Source organism: Cupressus sempervirens, chromosome 4 (genome assembly GCF_028749045.1).
Source record: "Cupressus sempervirens isolate cs-2001-9-10 chromosome 4, ASM2874904v1, whole genome shotgun sequence".
NCBI lineage: Eukaryota > Viridiplantae > Streptophyta > Pinopsida > Cupressales > Cupressaceae > Cupressus > Cupressus sempervirens.
Genome location: NC_143121.1, coordinates 233,300,509 through 233,307,495, shown reverse-complemented (window position 1 = coordinate 233,307,495; position 6,987 = coordinate 233,300,509).

Genomic DNA, 6,987 nt, shown 5'->3' with positions numbered 1-6,987 from the left:
GACTCTATTTTTCCTTATACTTCTTGTAGCCATTAGTCTTCTACTTCGCATTCATACTATTATTCTTACTTGTAGATAAATCTCCCTCTTTTTTTGACACAAATTCCAAAAATTCCTATTTACAAGGTAATACAAAAGTATGAGAGGAAATAGCTATGTACTTTCAAAATTAGAGACATGGTTTTGTCCTAATTTCCTTGCAAAACTTTTGAAGTATGCAATGTTATCTGAACTTCAGTTGATAACTCCATCATTTGGTCAGCAATAGAAAAAGTCGTTATCATGGTTCAATGTCTTTGCATTAAGAATGTGTTTTTGCATGACATCCATGTTAGGAATTACTAAACTCTTAATTTCTCAAAATGTATCCCGGATTCTTACTTCTTCTCTCAATAACTCTGCCTGCGAGTCTGAAATATTTGATCTTGATAAAACGTCTTGAGCTAGTACTCAGGTCAAATGACAATTGGTTTTCACTTGCCTTCATATTAGTATCAATCTTTAACAACGTGTTCTTTATTTCCTTAGTAAAGTTTGTATTATCACTTAATGATACAAACAAGGAAATAACATTACTTATAGTGCTTGCAAAAGAAATATGAATAGTGGACAGTTCCACTTGATCTATGGAACTCTTCCATGCCACCTTTTCCAAAAAGTTGTTATCAAAATTTATCTCTACCCTCTATAGTAGTTTCTCTTGTCCATTCGAATCTTCATTGAACTTGTGAACTATGTCGACAAGTTGATCCAAAATAGATTTCTCTTATCGTCAATTTCAATACTAAGTGCCTTAATAAATATACCTTTGATGTCTTAAAGCACATGATTTCTTTTCTTCTTCTCTGCTCTCAGCTTTTCTTGTTTGGATCTTTTCTTCCAAAGATCTGCATGAATGTCCATCTCTTCAGGAGTGAGATTGGAGAGATCTCAATCTGGAATCACTATGTCTTCACCTAGATCAATCTCATCATTAGAAACTTCTATCTCTTTACCTTTTGCCTTTGGAATAGGTGAAGGAATGATTTCCTTACCTTTACTTAAATCCTTAGTGCTCAGTTGAGGCTAGACTTCAACTATCATTACACTTACCGTGAAATTACTCACAACAGTGGCAAAATGACTAATTGGAGAAATAATAGCAATAGGAGGAGTACTTACAATGCCTTGCTGTGACTCGGTCTAGCTTGGTGTTGTGATGAGTGGAGCCTATTTCTTGGTAGATGGAGTGGTGGTAACAGTACTCATCTTTGAACTCAGTGAGATGGCTCCAATAGCCAATTGAGTTCTTGATTGAAAAATGTATAACCCAATGGTCCGTGGCTCAAATGATGTCTCACCTAAGCTTGATGTAACTATTTTTTTTCTCGAAGAATTGAAGAGGGAGGCCATTACCTCTGCTGCGATCTTTTTAGGATCTGAATCTTGAATATTGTGAATCTCAGGTAGATCCTCACTAACTGTATGATCATCCTTTTCCTCTTCATCATTATCAACACCATCTACTTGCACAACTTCCTCAGTGGGCTTTACAAAATTTAATCCATAATATTCTTCCATGCATTTGTATTGGGTTGTACAACAGATTCAATATCATTTGAAAAAATTAGGAATGCATTGAACTGAGTAGTTAAGCTATGTTCATGCATTTTCAATGCTTCATTCACTTCTTTGTCTGATAGATTTGGTATAACCTTCCTCAAGGTTTGTTCTTGGATATCCTTGGCAACCATTATAGCATTATCTTAAAAATGTGATACTTGCTTAAGCAGATTTTTCAGGGACTTGTCCTCCTAGTTCACTTGGAGAGTATTTCCATTTAGCCATCTTTGCCACTAATGCTTCTTCTATTTACATATGCTCTTCTTTACTTCTTGTTTCATACTTAAGAAATTTGAAATCTTCCATACCTCCACCTTTTGTGAGTTGTCTCAGTCTTTCTTCAAAGTGTGGAGTTGACCTTTTAAAAGATATATGCTGCTCTTCTTCTTCATCTTGAGTTTTGAGCTTCCTCCTTTACTTGGTGGATCTTCTAGTGAAAAAGGCAGGTGGGGACTTGTAGCTCTTTTTCTTAGGAGGTTCTTCTTCTGATTCTTATTCTTGTGCATGTTCCTCTACTTCTTCCTCTTCCTCTTCAATGTCATCACCCCTACCTTCTGCGACCGGAAGAGGGGAATCAGATTTCTTATCCTCCTTTTGAATCTTTTCTACCTTCTTTCTTCCTCTCTTTAGAGCCTGAGGAATCTTGATTTCAGGAGATATCTTGGATTGTGCCTATTCATATTTTCCAAAATAAGGTACTTTGGGGTCCACAGGTTCATTGATAAGAGCCTCGATGATGTCCTTAGTATCATCAATATTTACCTCATAACCAAGAGGTATTACCCATGCAACTCTAGGTCTTCCTGCCTGAATATGTACATTGTCACAGTCTACAAGGAAATACATGTCTCAAGTTCATAATCGACCACTACTTGCTTAGGTATTCTGAACCTACTATGCATCCTCTCTTTAAAGATTTTAAAATATGCACCCATGATGATTTCAAAATTGTCTCCTATTTTAGCTATAAATTCATTGATTTGATAAATAATAGTTATGTCCTTCTTCCATACTAAATTGCCCTTTGAAGGAAAAAAAATTTCAACATAAAAGAATAAAAATGCCACAAGTGAACCAAACTTACACGAATTTGTCTTGGATGCTCAGATGCTCTCCATGTGCTTTCTCAACTGGTTCAGCTGCAAATCGGTGAGGTCAAAAGAAATATTGTTCTTGACTACCTTGAAATCCAAGTCTATAGCTTCGCATGGGACATTGTCTAGTTGGTTGGAACTGGATATCTTGTGTGCAATTACACGAATTATGAACTTGATCTCCATGTTATTGACACCATTTTGCTTCGTTCCTCTTCCATCTCACTCGTGAAGAGTCTTCTTTTCCAGTTCAACCATACCTAGGGTTTTGGTTGTCCTGGCTTTATTAAGCATGGGAAACTTGGTAACCCTATGAATCATTTTCCTTGTGATCTTTATGGATTGGTCAAGCCAAAATTTCATTCCATGAACACGACTCGAGATGAACCTAATCCACTTATTTTGGACTTTCTTTTCTGACTTCTTCCTTTTTAGGACTTTCCTCATTAATAGAAACAAATCCTATTTCGTCACTTTCACTCAAAAACTTTTCTACACTAGCTTCCAAATCTTTATAATTTGCATAAAGACATTCTCTAGGCTTCCTACTTTTGAAGTTTCATCTGTACTTATTTACTCTCTTAGGCCACTTAAAAACATAATGAGCATATTCATTGCAACTCCGACATTTAAAGTTTTTCTTACCTTCAACTTCTCTTCGTACAAGTAGGGAATTTCCTTCTTCAATCTTCTTGTACTCTTCTAATGTTCCTTTGTTGTTGCTATCATAATCTCCATCAAACTCCAAACTTTCTTTTCAAAAATGGCTCACCATAAATCTCCTTAAGTAGTTAATATTTTCCTTCAAGGACCTAATTCTTTGATACCAATTGTTAGAAATTAAAGTCCACCAAGATAACTAAGAGGAGGTGGGGGGTGAATCAGTTATCCAATAAAAACATCTTTTTATCAACCTTATTAAATTTGAAACATGTAATCAGAAAGTAGAACAACCATAAGAAGATAATCATATATAATAAAACTAGATTTGTTAATAGAGAAACCCTTGATCAAAGGCAAAACCCCAGAGGGGAGGGTACCCACAAAATGGTGTACTAATATATAGATTTCTTGTAAGAAGATGGACATTGTTAAGAGTCAATGAATTATAATTAGTACATGTGCCAGTCCTTGTTAGGAGAATTTTAATCCCTATGAGAGGATTCCAACCCTGTTAGGGGTTGTTCCAACCCTATCAAGAGTTTTGGAAGTTAAAATGACCTAATGTCAAAATGGTTTCAAGCGAAAGACCACTGAACTCATTGCCCAACTGGCCTTCCTAATATCCTTTTCAGAATAATACCGGTAAGCATCTGTCCACTACAACGTCTTTGAAAAATAAAGTCTCTCTATATCGTCACACCATGCTTTATCCATGTTAAAACCTTCTCTCATCAGTAGATATCCAATATTAGGTTTCCCAGATCCAACATCCAAGTTCGCATTCTCCCATTACATAGAATCTCTAAAATCGCACACTTACTATAAGTAGAACAACTTTCCTTTATGATGCAACATTGTTAGGAGGATTTGTACTTGGTAAGCCAAGTAGCAGAAGCCTGACCCGGCTATCCAAGTCCTCAAACTGATTATATATTTGGCCTTGAGGCTTTCTCAATTTACAATTATAATATAAGACCATATTAAGATAATATATTACACATTATAATATAAGAGGCTTATTGCATTGCATGTCATTTCATGTTTATTGTTCATTGTCGTTACTTTGTATAACTTGAAATTTTACTCTGATACTCAATATATAAAGTTAACAACTTATTAGATGAATAATTTGATTATTAGATCTGGTTACCGAGCTACATATATAAAGCTTAAACGGTTTGATTTTATGGAAAGGTGTTTAAAGGCCTATGGGATAAATTGATATAACTGATCTGCTTCCCCTCTCAACCAATTGGTATTAGAGATAAGTGCTCGAAAGAGAAATTTTGAAGGAACTCAAGCTAAAGATCTAAAGATGTATAAGAAAGAAGTACCAAAGCTGAAAAAGGAGAACTTTTCTTCATGAAAAAGTAGGATGATGTTGCACTTATTAGGAATTGGTGACTCTGTGCTTGATAACCAGTACACACCTCCAAATCCTTTTGTGACAATTGAGGAGATGAACCAAAAGAAAGAACACGGCAACTCGATGATTGAGATTTCTTCTGCACTAAATGATAGTGAATTTGATGATGTCAAAGACTTTTCTACTACTAAAGAGCTATGGAACAAGATGATACTTGTGCATGGAGGATATTTGGATGTATTCAGAGCCAAAGGTGAAAGTATGATGACACTAGGATGAGAGAAGGAGAGAAAAAAATGTTCAATACAGTAAATAAATCAAGGAGATTGTTAGTTCCATCAAAGTCACCGGAGGTGTCATAAGTGATGAAAATTTTCTAAGTATAGTATTGAGAACCTTATTTCCTATTTATCCTATTAGAGTATATGCTATCCATGAATTTAAAGCTATTCCTGGTAGCTTTCTCACCCTTCAGGCCCTCATCGGTAGATGGACTACATTTGAGTTAAGTGGCTTTGGCGATAGTGTACCTAAAATTAAGAACGCTTTTAAAATATCCATAATTATTGGAATTTTGGATAAAGATAAGCATGGAAAAGATGAGGTTGGTTCAAATTTAGATGATAAAGAGATGGGTGAGCTTAAAGCACAGTTGGCTATCAAGCATTGCTAAGAAAATATAAGTATCTTTCAATCTCCCTTTTTCACTTGTAATAACCATATCCATTTGAGAATTTAGCCTTAAATAAAGATACTTTCTTGATGGCATCTTAACTCGTCCACCTCCATTTCAGTATGCATTGGAGTCCTAGGTTGACTGCAGGTGTTCAGATTTTACATCTCCTATGACCGAGTCCCTTGTCTTCACTATTTTAGTTGAAATATTTAGTATCTTTTACTCAAACTTTAAATTTGTACAAGACCCGAAAAGGTCTTCTAAATTGATTCTATGCCTTATAAAAGAACACCCAAAGCTTGTAATTGATGAAACCTTGAATTAGGACCCAAATGGCTAGAAGTGGAGGCTTCCCACCATCTAGGTGGATACATTTATGCACTAAGTGAATAAACTAGGCATAGGTTGTAAACCCGTCTTGATTATTGACCTTGTATCTAAACCTTTTGTTATAGTTCTAATAAATTCTAGAAAAGTGCCTAGCTTGGTTGAAATGTTTAAGTTATAATATTGATTGCAAAAGTCGAATTACTAACAATGTGTCATGCGTACTTATTGTTAGTACAAGCTATGGGTTGGATTATCACACCGATACCATCTGATAAAGACAACATTGTCCAAAGGTTTTCAATGTTGGACCTTTTATCCTTCTTCTTTTTTGAAAAAATTTGAGAAAGCCTAGAGGAGAAACAATAAGTTCCCTCACTATATCAGACCATAATTGGATAATAGTGGAGCTTAAAATAACGATTATTTGAACTTAATTAGGGTTGACGCAAAAAACCTTAACCAATACTGGATTATGTTAATTTAGAGTTGTAAACTCACAAAAAATATTTCTGTCGTATGTCAAAGGGACGAAGATGGTGAATTAAGTATGGATGAAATTCACCCATCCAAGTGAACATGCAGCCTGTAATTGTAGACGAACACTCCTAAATTGTACTCAAAATAAATCTCAATTCCTTATGTATCTACTAAATAAATTATTTTATCCTCTCACAAACATTATAGTGAAAGATAAACTATACGTAATAAATCATAATTGTGTGAAAATTGATGCCCAATCTTGAGTGAGAAGCATTCCATATTTCTATGCCACTTGTACTTCCTTTGTGCACGGTTTTCGGAATTGCAATGAAAATTAATTAAAATATAATTTTTTCACTTGCCAAAAAAATAAATTTAAATATCTTCTACTCAAATAAAAAGTGTTCAAATCATCATTATTATTAAGAAATAAATCTTATTGAATTATTTTAACGAGAAAATGAATATTAATTGAAAATAGTACAGTATAAAAATATTATTTGTTACCATAAATTAACATATGTGTGCTCGATTTTTAAATTTGAAAAAATACACATAGAGGCTCTAACGCTATTATTTAGGTCAGCTCAATGGCTATAGTTTTAAGTGCGTATATAATTTGAAAACTCATAATCATGAGAAGTGGAGCTCACATTAAAAATTATCAAATTCTTCTCACTACCCACTACAATGCAACATATTTTGTTCCAGCAATAAATTTATAATGAAATATTGAATAGAGAATAAATGAATAATCTCTACAACACATAGAAAGT